The following is a 15,052-nucleotide window of genomic DNA, read 5'->3' as shown; positions in this document are numbered from 1 at the left end:
AACCTGTCCTCTTTGAATTATATATCATGCTGCGCTTCAATAGATGGCACTAGAGTCCTTCTAAAGAGGCCAGCCGTGAGGTCAATAATGCAATTATTCTGATCTTAATATAGCACTATTTGCAAACAGACTTGTGATCGCGAAAACAACTTAAGGAAATTGAATGCGTAATGTTAAAAGTCCTGGCTCCCGATATAATGATGTCCGTCAGGCTGCATTAAACTTTAAATTGGATCATGTTCGGGGCGTGGATTCTTATAATGAATTGAGCAATAGAAAAAAATGATATTGTTTTCCCGGTCAACACAGAATTGAGGTAGAATCAATATGAAATGTGTGTTGATCTTAGGGTAGAATGTGTCAGTCTCATAAAGGTTTAAAAAAAAATACTGCAAGTGCAATGTTTAGGAGGCAGTATGCTTACGATCTAGATTTGGCTAAATACAACTTAAGGCCTTCCTAATGCGTATCACATTTGTCTTTATTTTAATATTGTCTGTCTGTAGATTTGCTTCAGTTATCAATTAACTGATAGACGTTTTTAAGATGGTTATTCAAGGATATCTTGTAACATAAAAAAAGAAGAGGCTAGGGCTTCTGCTGTTGTCCAGACTTGTTGCTAATACATTTATTTGTGACAGCTGCATTGTTTGGTGGGCATTCAAATTCTGTATAGTTTAAAGTGAAACACACACACACAGCACGCACACAAGAGTACACACATGAGTACACTTTGCATCTGAGCACATTTGCACTGGATTTTATTTTACTCCTTTGGCCTCTTGTTTCCTAAGTAAAGAAAACAGGCCAAGAAGATGTTTATTGAATGTGACTTGTGTCATCACTTGGTTTAGCACATTTATAAATGGCATGCATAAAAAGCCAAATGTTATGAAACACTACTAGTTTCCTGTGTTATATTTTCTGAAATCAGACTTTAAAAGACCCTTCGTTCATTTTTATCTCTAAAAAGGAGCTCTTAAAAGGCTGAGGTTTTACATTAGAGATTTGCACATTATCTTTTTTTCATTCCTGAAATTCTATTTAGTTTCAGATGGGGAACTTAATTTAATTTTTAATGGACAGTGGTCTACTGGCAAAGTAAGTGGGCTAGGGAACAATCAGCACTTGTTCCTGGATGAGTGGGAAGTTTTTAAAAGGCCATTTTTAGTTCTGTATTTTGGTGGCTTCAGAGAATAGATGTGGTGGGGTGCTGCTTTTTTTCCACACTAAAGCTTTTGTGTGAAAATACAGGTCATTCTTTGGCTAATCTTTCCTTCTGTGTCTCCTCTGTCTTTCAGCAGTGAAAAGGAAGGGTGAGCTGTAAAATATATAAAAAAGAAGCTTTGTGATATGTAATTGCAGTCCCATGCTTGTCTAATATTTGACAAGAAGATTTAGTGAATTTCACAACTTTGTTAAGACATTTAAGAAAAATCACTGAAGTTCTTTTTCTTTTGGGCCTTTCTGAGGATGGGGTTAAGTATAAGTTTAAGTGGCTTTTTAATAGCACTAAAAATCATTTTCTTTAACGGGTTCTTAAACAGAACTGCTGAAGAAAAGATATGTCGGAATAAAAAGGGAAATTAATAAGTTGGTTCCAATTGCATTTCAAGAGAGAGAGAAAAAAATATGTATTTTTTAAAAGTAATACAAGGATCTCTGTGTGGAAGAACAATAAAACTGAATTCATGCTATGCATATCTCATTGCATTGAGGTGAAAAGAAGATGTTTCCTTATAGTAGATTCAAGCAATCTGTTTGAAGTTTTTAAATGTATTCATTTTGCTGTGATTTTTAAACACTGCTGTATGATTTATTTGAGAAAACAATATTCTTTTAGACAGCAGAACAATGTTCTTAAAATAATGGCTTTGAGGACAATATATCATAGGTTTATTTCTGCTAAAAGCATGCAAGGACTCTTAAAACAAGCTTCTTGTGTGCTTTGATGATGATTTTTTTTTCAGTATTAATAAGATATCAAGGTCTTGTACAACAGTGATTCACTTTTATTTATTGATTACCTTTATCTTTTCACGTATGCACTTCAGTTGTTAAGGTGAGCACATTGTCTCATTATTTAATTTTCACATAAGCATTTATTATACTTGATTTTTAATTTTTATTTTAATACTTGGAAATTTCATGTAAGATGATTTGTCATTATTGCATTCATAACTTGACCTTCCTGAAAAATGCAGTGTTTGAAAGTCTCAGGGATTATTTATTTGGTTATATATTGTGTGATTTATTTTAAAAAGTATTTGACAGTGTGAATCTTTAATCATACTGAACGAAACTCTTAAGAGAGGATCTATCATTGTGAAGCACCTTGTTATACTATGACTGACATATCAAAACATGTTTATAGCGACAGACCTCATAATGAAAGTAGCTGTTTTCCTCCTGAACACTTCACAGTGCTGAAGGTTAACTACTTGTAGCTTCTCAATAGGCTATAGATAGCAATTTGCAGAGAAAAATCCAAATCTCACAGTCCTACATCATCATGTTTAATTTTATAGTAATAGTAAATATTCTGTATTACAAATTATTATGGAAATGCATTGCTATTGTTAAGGCAAATTTGCTTTTCTCAAGATGTACTGGTAAGCTCAGGTTCTTAAAAATAGTAGGCACCCATAATTATTCTGCCTTAAGATGCACATTAACAGTTTCATATTGTGGCGTTTTTTCTTATATTTGTCAGATGTCTAGAATCCTTTTAATATAACAAATAATGATAGCACTAATTTTTCTGACTTGAACACTGTGCCAATATATGTTGGTTGACACGAAATGCTTTCATAATCTTGGAGTTTGTTTTATGCTTTGCATGTAATTTTTACAGTTGGCATTTTTCTTTTCCTTGTGTTTCTGACTAGGATAATCTAAGCATTTATTCATTGTCCAACCTCCTTAATCCAGTTTATGGTTGCAGCGGTCAGTGCCTATCCTGGCTGCTTCAGGCACTACCTGTGGGTGGGGAGTCTCGATGTATACACTCCCAATTTAGAGTCACCAGTTCACCTAGCGCAAACATCTAGGTTTGATCATAGATGGATGGATCGCTATTATTCAATTACATTTATACATACCATGCACATAGTCAGTCAGTCACTTTCAAACCCACATAGTCCTGAACAGGTTTGTGGGGGTCTGCTGGAGTCTATCTCGACTATCATAAGGCACAATACAGGAATTAACCCAGGGTAGGTTATCAGTTCTCTTGACACATGCACTCCCTATTCAGAGTCCCCAGTTCACCTAACACAAACATTTAAGATTGATCATATATGGGTGGATCACTGTTTTTTAATTACATTTATATATACCATTCATAGAGCAGTTCTAAATTGCTTGGTCATTGTGTTTTTTATAAGTCCCATTTTATTTAAGTTTTCATTTACATTAACGGTAGATTTGTAGTATTTTATATTTTCTCAGATTTCAAATATTAACATATGTTCAGGCATAGTATGAGCAAAAACATAAAAGCCCCCAACCCCTCCATGGGGAACAAATATAAGATTTTGAATTACTTGAGTGTTTTCCGCCTGATATTTATTTTTAGCCACATTGCTCTTTATGGGCATTTTTTTGGTAGGTCCCAGAGTCAACAACCATAAGAAGAAATTGTTTTTATAGGGAATTGGCTGATAATGGTGAGAGTTTAATGGCTTTGTTTTGTCAGTGTGGGATGAAAGCTATTCCTTCAGTATGAGGACCTTGACTGGTACCACTGAGACATGAAGGAAAAACAGCTTTGTGTGGAAGATTATAATGTGCCGTAGTGCATAGTGTAGCACATTTTGGCTCTGGCAATTGGCAAAATACAAGTGTGTCAGTATGTTTTGATTATGTTGCTTTTGCATATTTTTGTAGTTTCTGCTGTTTTTGTTCTGTATATCCAAATTAAAGCAATTAATACAAAAGCACAAAACCTACTGATACTGTATAGTTATATGAAATGTTGCTATTTACAGTAATTACAACACCATCATTGTTTAAAATACCAGTTGACATACTGTAGTCTAAATCAGTGTTTGGCTTTTTTTTTGTTAATTTATCATTTAACAGTGGGTCCACTATTTGCATAGCCCTCATTCACATGGTAAGAGTAGTTTTCATAAACACCTTTTTATATTTTTGATTTTTGTAAATTTCTGGTGAAATATTAATTTCAACACCATAAATGACAAACATGACTATGAATTATGTGCATTATTCCAGTACTTTATACGTTTCGTTACCTTTATTTTTCCTGTTAGTCACTACAGTTGAAACAAATAATAAGTCCTTGCTCTTTTTTAGTTTTATTATGGTTCTTTCTTAAAGATCTCTGTATGAACGAGTAGATTACTTTGCAATATCCCCCTGAATTTCTTGAGAAAATAAAAATACATTCGGTTACTGAAGTTACAAGGCTGAGAGCATAATCAAGTCATCTGATTGAACAGGTTAAAAAGGATAAAATTGGCTTCTGATTAAGACACAGTTTAGAACAAAGACGAGCAGGGGGTCTGGGAGTCTTTAGTGAAATAACTGTTTCACTAGGCTTCTTCAGCTACTGATTAGCTTATACTGTAGTCTTTTTATTAGATTGTAAGACAATTGTTCCTTCATTGTGTTGTGTTTTTATTTTTGTTGTACTGTATGACTTACTTTTACAGTTCAATTTCAGTTTATTTTTATATAGGACTGTTTATTGAGTACAGTTTCAGAATGAGTGCACAAGTCTTATTTCCACAGTGTGACTCCGGAAAATTTCAAAACTGTAGAAGATTTACCTACATGTACACATCGATACACACACAAAATATGTAAAATAAAAAGTTTATCAGAGCAATTTCAATTTGATTAGCTAACCCAAACCATGAGAAAATAAAGTACATTAACAATATGATTGAGGTATGATCAATTGACAATAGAGAATAGAAAATAATAATTCTGTTAATCCTGCGGTGGGCTGGCGCCCTGCCCGGGGTTTGTTTCCTGCCTTGTGCCCTGTGTTGACTGGGATTGGCTCCAGCAGACCCTCGTGACCCTTTAGTTAGGATATAGCAGGTTGGATGATGGATGGAATTCTGTTAATCGGCATTAATGGAGAAATTAAATATAAGTATGTGCAGAACAGTGTACAACAAAGATTAATTCCTTGCTTTGTTGATCCATACTGCTTGTAGTATCTCATGGGCAGCGTGGCAATATGTTGGCAATGTAGAGCCTCCAAATTCCACAGTAGGGTACTGCAAAGAGAAATGGACTAGAGGAGGGTCAGTAACATTTCACAGTGATATGTCATTCTTGTACATTTGAGCATTTGAATAACAGACATAGTTGCAATATGAATTGATAATCAGTGTATATTAGCCTAAAGAAATGCATCTTCATGAGTATTCAGTTGTGAAATCGCTTGGATCATTTCATAGCTTTTGGACCCTGTACCTAAAGGAATGAACTTTCATTGTAATTTTATTTATACTTGGAACCTTTTGGAGACTGGTATCTTCAGATCATAATGTATGTTCTGATATGAATAGCTAATAAGTACTGTTAAGTAAGTAGTGCCCAAGATATTTAGAGCTTTTCAGGTACAAAATAGAATAATTTCTAAATCAACCTTTAACAACTGAAAGAAAATGTAAAGACTTAGGTGGAGCATTTCAAATTAATGGAAGTCTACAAATAGAATGATCTGAGCAGCCAGTAATATCACATTGAAGTAGGCACTTCTACTAGAGATAAATGCACGAATTATGTTCTCTGTATTCTACATACTAAGATGATGAGGACATATTCTTGTATTTACATGGGAAAAGCAGGTCTCAGATTGTGTCTTACTGTTTATGATGAATAAAATAGACTGGTGTCAACAAACACACCAACATTTTATGACAGTTAATAATATTGCTGTTTTCCTTTTGTATTGAAGGACAAGTAGCTATCACTCATGCCGTCTAACTCATTAACACAGTTAAAGACACTATAGGAAATGTAATTTATTGTGAAGATATACTGTAGGTGAGTATTGTCTACTGTACGAGTGACGTAAACGTTATTAATATTATTATTGTATAAATATTTTTCCTGTCAACTTCATGTAGAGTGCAAATATTTATCAGTATGAATCCTGAGAGAATATAATAATTGAGGAGTCAATAGTGTAGAAATCTAGTCACGGTTAATGTCATAACGTTAGAATTTCCTTCATTAGACAGCATGAAAATGTTGTTGACCACACATGTTAGTTATTCCAGACTACGACCTGTACAAAAAATAGGCTGAAACTGTTCATGTAAGTTTTGAAGATACTACTTTTTCAGTAACTGTATAAGGCAAAGGTGAATTTAAAAATTTTTAATTATTAACAATATTTGAGTCAACCCCTGATTTTCTCAGTAATGGTCTGACAACACTTTCAGTGCACTCAGAACTCTACCAGTTTATAGACATCTGTTAACAATGTTAAGAAAGGCTACTACAAAAAAAGCATTCTGAGCTTTTCACTAATTGTGTTGGAACAAGAAGAAAGACTCATTTTAGAGAATAAAGCTTGGATGTCATGTTTTTCTATTATGTTAAATCCTATCTCTCCTTGTTCATATCACCCTAGTAATTCTGAATCCTCATTACAAGATTTGCATTTGAAAATCAGGGATCTTATATTATCTGTTTTATCACTTAAGAGTTAAAGTCTGAGCTGCTTTTGTCTGTAAGGGTTTTACATGGCAGTTTACATTTCCCATGTCTCAAATTAACAGCTGCTCTAAAAATACACGTGGGTTATTTGTTTTCATGTAATAATCTGGAATAGTGTTTGAAATATTAACATTTACATTTATTGTCTTGGCAGACACTTTGATCCAAAGCGCCTTACAAAAGAGGTAAACATAACATTTAGGCTAGGGCCTGTTTGATCAGCAAGCGTATTAGGACAGGCAACAAAAGTTGCAATAACAAGTAAAGATTAATATATTAACAATTGATAAAGCAATTAAACATAATGTAACAATAACTCAACCAACAACATAAAAAAATCACAGTATTTTTTTTACATTCTAATACTCAGTTCATGCTGTTTGGAAGACATTTAATTTCATTTCTTTTTATCTACGCTTTAGTTTTTGGCATTCTAATTTAAAAGTGACAGTGGTTTCATTAAGTAAAATTAAATTTTTAGTTTTGTATTGATCGGCTTTGCAAAAAATGAAATATATAGTCTGAGGTAATAATTGTGTCCCATATTGTTTAGAACCAATGAAATGATTATCTTACTGTGCTGTTTGTGTTTCAGTAGTGAAAAAAATGGTCTCAGTTGTCGCCGTTCTCCAGGACATGGGCTAATGCAACACCAGCCTGCATTTATTATATGCATTTTTTGTGTATTACACATTTAAGCACATATTAGAACTTTAACAACCCCAGTTTAACTTAATGCAACAGGAACACTTCTGAATAAAGGTTATTGGTAAATGACAGTAACTAGTGCTGTTTTTTTATTGTACATTATGAAACATCTGTCTTATTTGGATAATTTATAAACTTAATATGACTAGGGGAAATTAAGTTACATTTTGTATCTGTCTTAAAGTTTGATTTCTCACTGAGCATTGTAATTTTTTATGTAAAACCCAAGCATTGTCTGTCTATCGGTTATGCTGTAGATCCTTTGCATTCCCACAGGGGTCTAATCAAAGAGCTGCTCATCTCAAAATGTGCTTTGGGGATTTGCGTTGAAACACTTGAAGATTCTGATGACAGTGCTGTGTGCAGAGTGTTTACTGCAACTCATTATTCAACCAAATTTCTGTCTTTTAGTTCAGCTACAGTATATTACAGCTAAAAGCGGAAAATCCTTAAGACAGTGAGCTAGTTTGTTTATAGTCTGTCCTATACATGGTTCAGCTTTCTGCTGTCTAGGATGGTTTCTGGTCTTCCTAGACCTTTAATTAGATTAAGCAGGTTCAGAAATGAGTACAGTATATGGATGGGTGCTAGATCCTTTGATAAAGAGGAAGTCTAGATATCTCCTAGTCTATACACTTTTAGTAAATCAATCAGGGAGAGTACACACTCCTCTGATATTCTGTGGCTTTAGTGCTGGAGCACATGGTTTTCTCATATTTAATCTTTCATTTTGCAAAGAAGAATATGGAAATAAGCACATTTATCCTAACATAAATTGTAAATATTTGCTAATCACAGGATACTATTCAGTTAAATTTAGCCTGGTATACACTGTATTACAGCATCTAACATGTAAATTAAGTTATGTGATCAATGGTAGTAAGTAAATATGCTCTATTTTCAGACATGTTTTAATCAAGTGTTGTCAAAGTGATTTGAAATTGGACATTAAAGTCAGAGAGACAGCATTTTAATTGATGAAATATGGGAGATTCACTCAAAAGAGGCCCCAAATATTCTGTTGTAACTCCCATTAGGATGAACCAAAAAAATACACTATATACCTTGACGAATGTGTACTCGATTGCATTACATGCGATGCTAGAAGAGGTTTCCATTTTCTGCCAGACACATTTCGATGCGGTGCTCCATGTTCTTGAATGTATTGGCAAGTGTCTCAGGTGGAATAGCAGCAATTTCACATTGGATGTTTTCCTTCAAATCTTCCACAGTGCAAGTCTTGTTCCGATAGTCTTTTCCTTTGAGCATACCTCAAAGGAAGAAGTCTGGTGGTATCAGATCCGGCAACTATGGTGGCCAAAGCCCCTTTGAAATTACCCTGTTGCCGAAGAAGGACTCAGTTTCTGCCATGCTCTTGCCTATGTGTGACACCTTGCTCCAACTTGGTGGAAGTAACCTTCCATTAACTCACAATTATCCAGTTGCTTCTGACATTGCTTAAACGAATTGGTAACCCAATAGGTTCGCACCATGAAGATGTGCTGCTCAATATTGTAGACCGCCATCCTGATGAGAAGTCGAGTGACTGAGTGAAGGGGTACGGGCATTATGTACTCAGAAGTTGCAAATGGAGGTTAAACGTCACATACCTCATTGCTCAGATGCAGGGACATAGAATGTAATTATGTGTATTAGTAGAGTACATAAAATTTGTATTTTAGTAGCATTTTGCAATTTTATGTTATGAAGAAAACAACATTTATTTCTATAGCAATTTTTTATGGAAAACAATTTAGTTCAGTGTGCTTTACAAAATGTCCAAGCCAAAATAGGCATTTGGTAGCTTTTTTTAGACATCAAGTTCCAACTCAAGTGATGTAAAAATAGCATTGATCGATGTACTATTGTTAATATACTGACTTGCAAGAAAATGAAAATGACTGGGAGACTCGAAAGTCAAAGTTTGGGCCAAAGGTCCAAACCAGGAGACAAGGAGATATTTTGTCCAAGCTAAAATGTTATAGAAGAACAATAGTAAGGATTCAAAAAGCCAGGAATGACTAAATAAGGATATTTTTAATGTACAGGAACAAGGTTTATCAGTCAAGGTTGGATACCCCAGAAATCCATGGAGTGACTTTTAAATCATCGTCTAACATGACGTCGCAACTGAGCGCACCCCAGGGAATTCTGAGAAAGGTCTCCATGAAAGCAGCAGAAACAGTTGACTAACATGGCATCATCCTAATGGGAAACAAAATTGTGTTGTGAGAAAACGTGATCTAATAATTTACTTTTTCAGAACGGTTTCTAGGCAAACTTATTACCCATTTTTGAAGTTCTTCAGTCTCAGAACTTTATATTCCATAAATAGATTGTTAGGAACTGTATAGGAATTCACATAAAAAAAATTGTAAAAGTTGGATATCATAACAGTTTGCTTTTGCTTATGGAGAGTATATGGCTAATTGTAATTCATATTTTATTACATACATTTTTTAAAGGAATTATCCAATTGAGAGTTAAAATCTGTGCTGAACCTTGGCCACATAACTCTGCTGGTGTTTCAGGATGTACTAAGGATTATCAGATGTGTATGAGTGAAAAATGTACAAGTTGATATAACCTCTGTCAAGGTAAATTTGAAGAGTAAATCAGTAATTTTAAAAGTTCACTATTTTTTTTTCAAAAGTGTGTGAAGTGTGCTTTATTTGAAATACCTCGATGAATATTGACAGATTTCAATAAAATCTGGTTAGGAACCAAGTTGTTTCATGCTGACAAACAAGTTTCATTACTATTGGAAGTTCTACAATGCAGTACTGGGCAGTGTTGGTCAATGCCTGATATATATGCCCCACAATTAACATTCTCTTGCTTTAAACAGATTAATGACAATGATATATGCTGTACCCACCACCAAATTTACTAGAATTTGTGGAATATGAAGTTTTTGGGTTTGTGGCACTGGAAGTTACTATTTACTACTTTACGGTGTTAAGACGTTGGATAATTGAATTAATTTGGAAGGCATTTGCTTAACTCCAGATCTGTCAGAATACTGTCTAGATAGAAGAAGGTGGTCATAATTTTATTAAAAAGCAACTGGAAGAACACTTGAATTTGTTTTTTCTTAATTTAGTTTCATTGTATTGGATTAATATGTAATACACATATATATTTTAACACTACAGTTGTGCAATGTTATATCTTTAAGAGACAACTATACATTTTCAAAATAATGAGCAGAAACAATGTAACTGTGGAGAAGCTGGAAATACTTTATTCTATACATGTGAATATACAAATATTAATTATGCACAAAATAAAGTGCCTTGGACTAGGATCAAAGTGCAAGGAAAAAATAGACTGAAGGGGATGGGCATTGTATTTATTTGAAATCAATAATATTAATTCAGTTAACTTTGTTTAGGTGTTATTTATAAAGTACCATGCAATATCTGAACTGTCATTGCTCTGCAGACCTATCCAAAATAGTTTTTATCTCAGTATTGTTACTCAAGGGATAAGGTCAGACCATGTATCATTTTCTTCTGCAGTACGTACGATGTTGACAAAAAAGGTCTTTTTAAAGTTGTACATTTTGCAGGATATGTGATTACCTAGAAGCATGCATGATACAGTGCCTGTTAAAGGTATTTACTCCCTTAAAGTTTTGACATTTTATTTTTACACAACATTGAATTGCAGGGGGTGTAATTTGGCTTTTTGACACTGTTGAGCAGAACAAGACTCTTCAAGGTCTAAGTTAAAACAGATATCTGCAAAGTCGTTGAACTAAATTACAAATATAAAATACTAAATAATTGGTTGCGTAAGTATACGACACACCTGAATCATCACTGGTGCAGCCAATTGTATTTTTGAAGTCACATAATTAGTTCAGTGGAGATCACCTGTGTGTAGTCAAGGGGTTTCAATTGATTGTAGTATAAAGGCACCTATGTCTAGAATGTCCAGCTTATGGTGAGTCAGTATTATGGTGAAGACAAAAGAATCCAAGCAGCTCTGTGAAAAGCACAAGTCCAGGCCAGAGGATGGACACAAGAAAATATTCAAGTAACTGAATAATAGTGATGTGCGGGTGAAGTGCTGTGAAGTTACTAAAGCTTCTTTATGATTGTGACAATTGATGAATACAAAAATTATTTCAGCTTGAGGAAGCCAGCCACTCACAAACCCTTGTTAAAGACGTAGTTTCAATCAGACAGGTATACTAAAGGCTATGAATTCTCTGTGTTTTATTTTGATCATATGGTATAATGAAGTTGTCATTAAAATGGTGCCATAAATGTACTTGTTGGTATGGGTGACAATTTTCTACAATAAAATGATTTTTAAATTTGTTGTCCTAAAGATCTAATTTTTTGCCGTTTTGTAAATATTTTAGTAACTCATCAGTGCTCACCTGTGCTAATTGGCAATGGACTTTCTATCACATTTTTGGGTAGTTTGCCATCTTAGAAAGATGGCACACTGTTGTGGCAGTAATTTTAATTCATATGTGACTTTGGTAGGCTTGTTTTTACCTGCACTCCTGCAGCAGCCACTGAAGCTACTCATTTGTATGATGGAATGTCAAATAATAGTGTTGGCAGCTCTTCTCCAGGCTGGTGCAACTTGATAGCATCCTTGTGATAGTAATGTAAACAACAACAACTCACCAGCACTCAGAGTTGGCAAGCACCAGCAAAATGCTGCAGTATAAGTCACCAGTGATTCAAAATTAGTGACAGCTTTGCCTCACAGCAGAAATTCCCTGAGATAAAAATGCAAAAGAAAGACTATTTTTCCATCAGTGTTTGGGGAATAATTGCACTAAGGCTTTTAAGGGAATGTGTTCATGGACTAAGCACAGATAAGCGGGTTTAGAGAATGTGCCTACAATAGTCTAGAGTACTAATGAAACACTGGAAGTTCCAATATACAGGTGGGGCATAAAGATCTCCCAAATTTTGAAGGGGTATAAAAAATGAATGAATCTATCTAAAAACACATTGTGTATATTTCTTTTTTTTTTTATTATTAATTTTATTACAATCCATACAAAGCAATCAAGTTTTTACAAAAAGAAAAATTGAGTTAAGAACAAATCGAATGAATGAATCTATCTAGAAACACATTGTGTATATTTCTAAAATAAATATACATAAAAAACAGTTTTGTTTTAATAGGTTTTAAGAATCATATCAGACAAATGACGGCGGTCATTGTCAATACATTGCTGAAGACATTCCCGGAAGTTCTCCATTACTCTCTGGGTCATCTCAGGCGGAATGGCATTGATTTTCTGCCTAATCCTTTTCTTCAAATCCTCAGGAGATCAAGGACAATGTTTGAAAATCTTTTCCTTTAGGTATCCCCAAAGGAAAAAGTCACATGAGCTTAAATCTGGCGACCACACCGGCCACCCCACTTCTCCTGTTAAAGAGATCAAATGCCAAGGGAATATTTGCCTCAACACTCCGAGCGAACATCGTGTTGTGTGAGCTGTGGCCCTGTCCTGTTGAAACCACACATATTCTGTCCTAAGTCTGCCAGGTGATTTTTCTTTTCAGTGTGGACCCAGTGACCCGAAGGTTAGAAATTCATAGCAAAATTGTTTTCCGATCTGGTACAGATGCATTTCGACCGAGCGCGAAGCATGTATGGAACACTCTCTGCGTCGCTATCACAGAACGGTTGTTCTCATAATTTGCTTGAAAACCAAAGCCCTGATGATCACCAGTCCAACTTGTGCTGGGTACTGAAAATCGTAGAGCCTAACCTACCGAATGAGACCTACCCCACTTCTCTACCCCCTCTACAGCCCGCACAGTTCTCCCTCGAAATGTGGGATATCTTTATGCCCCACCCTGTAGAAGATAGTATAGCATGGTATGTACTTTGTTGTCAGATAACAAGTTCAGCACTTCTGGACTCCTAATTTAATTCAATATCTTTTCTGTGTAATATACAATCAGTGTTTTCACACCCCTCCTTTATGTTAGACAGCACAAAGCTTCGAAGCAGTCAAAGCATGGTGCTGCGTCAGTGACATTCTGTTATGTGGTAATGAAGCTTCAATACACTGCTTTGACATACTGTGCTTTATTAAAGTGATACAAGCTTCAAAGCTTTGGTGTCAAACATCCTATCCCTACTGAATACCCTTTGGAGCACAGGTAAATCAATCATTAACAAACTGAATGAGTACAGCACATCTGTAAATCTTTCTGGAGCAAGCTATCCACAAAAAAGAGGGAGAGTGTTTGACAGAAGGCACTCTAAAGTTGGCTGGAAAAAGTTTTGGTGGTGAGATGACACCAAAATAGAATGTTTGAGCCATCAGACAAAATGCCATGTTTGGCATTTCCCAAATGCTGCACATTATCATACACCCCTTCCCCAATTTGAAGCACTGTGGTGGTAGCATTATGTTATCAGGATGCTTCTTTGCAGCAGACCCAGAATGGCTTGTAAGAGTAGAGGCAAAAATGTATGTAGTAAAATACAGGGAAATCTTGAAGGAAAACCTGATGCATTCTGCAAGAAACCTGCACCTTGGGAGAAGATTTGTTTTCCACCAAGATAACAATATGATGATAAAGCCAGAGCTACACAGAAATGGCTTAAAACAACAATGTTAATGTCCCGGAGTAGCTGATTTAGAGTCCAGATCTCAATCCTATTGAGAATTTGTGGCAGAACTTAAAAAAGGCTGTTCACTTGCAATTTGCATTTAATCTGGCAGAGCTGGAGCTTTTTTGCAAAGAAAAATGGGGGAAGATTGCACTACCCAGATGTGCACACTGATAGAGAAACCTGTACACAAAGACTTAAGGCTGGAATTGCTGCCAAAGGCACATCTACTATATGCTTTCTTAAAGGGAGTGAATACTTGTGTGATCAATTATTTTTTGTTTTATATTTGTAATTGATTTAGTCTGACTTTGCAGAGATCTGTTTTCATTTTGATTTTAAAGAGTCTTTTCCTGTTCCTGAGACAAATTAATCCAACGTTGTATACAATGAAAAGTGAAAACTTTGAACGGGGTAAATACTTTTTTATAGGCACTATAAATGATCTTAAATGTTGAATTTAAAACATAGTAGATGGCAATTAAAATATTTTTCAATGTATGTTACTTTTAGTTACCACAAAGGCTATATAGAGACTGATATTATATAATGAGTGACTTCTCTAGTTACTAAAATCTATTCCATTTATCAGACTTATTCAGAAAGGCAGTAGTTAATACATTCCAGCCACTTTATTTAGTTGTTCCCTAAACAAAAAAAAAAGAAAGAAAATAAAAAAAGAGAGCAAGAGAGAGAGAGAATGACAGTATATCCTCTTCAGTTATATTTATGGGAATTTTTATAGGCACGTCTACTTGTTGATCCCAATCAATCGGAAGGTTACTGATTCAAATTCTGTAAATGCCAAAAGGAACTCTGCTCTGTTGGGCCCTTGAGCAAGGCCCTTAACCTGCAATTGCTCTGTGCTGGGTATGACGTTAATCTGCATGTAGGCCCTCCAACCTGCTGGGAAAAACTTGAGGGTTGGTGACAGGATTGGCATTCCAGCCACCATAAAAAGCCTCACACTGTTCCACTCCATCTGAACTAGTGTGGAGCTGAGGTGTCTCCTGTTGCATGGTTGCACTTGGGTTCT

The 15,052-nt window shown here is 35.0% G+C and overlaps 1 protein-coding gene across 3 annotated transcripts in view; it reads left to right on the top strand.

The window, feature by feature from the left end:
- The window catches only part of tafa5a (TAFA chemokine like family member 5a), a 735,510-nt gene that overhangs the window by 263,767 nt on the left and 456,691 nt on the right, over positions 1-15,052 (top strand). The gene's annotated exons all lie outside the window — the stretch shown is intronic.

This window comes from Polypterus senegalus, chromosome 8, assembly GCF_016835505.1.
Source record: "Polypterus senegalus isolate Bchr_013 chromosome 8, ASM1683550v1, whole genome shotgun sequence".
In the NCBI taxonomy this organism is placed as follows: Eukaryota; Metazoa; Chordata; class Cladistia; order Polypteriformes; family Polypteridae; genus Polypterus; species Polypterus senegalus.
This window is presented reverse-complemented; position numbering and strand designations above follow the sequence as displayed.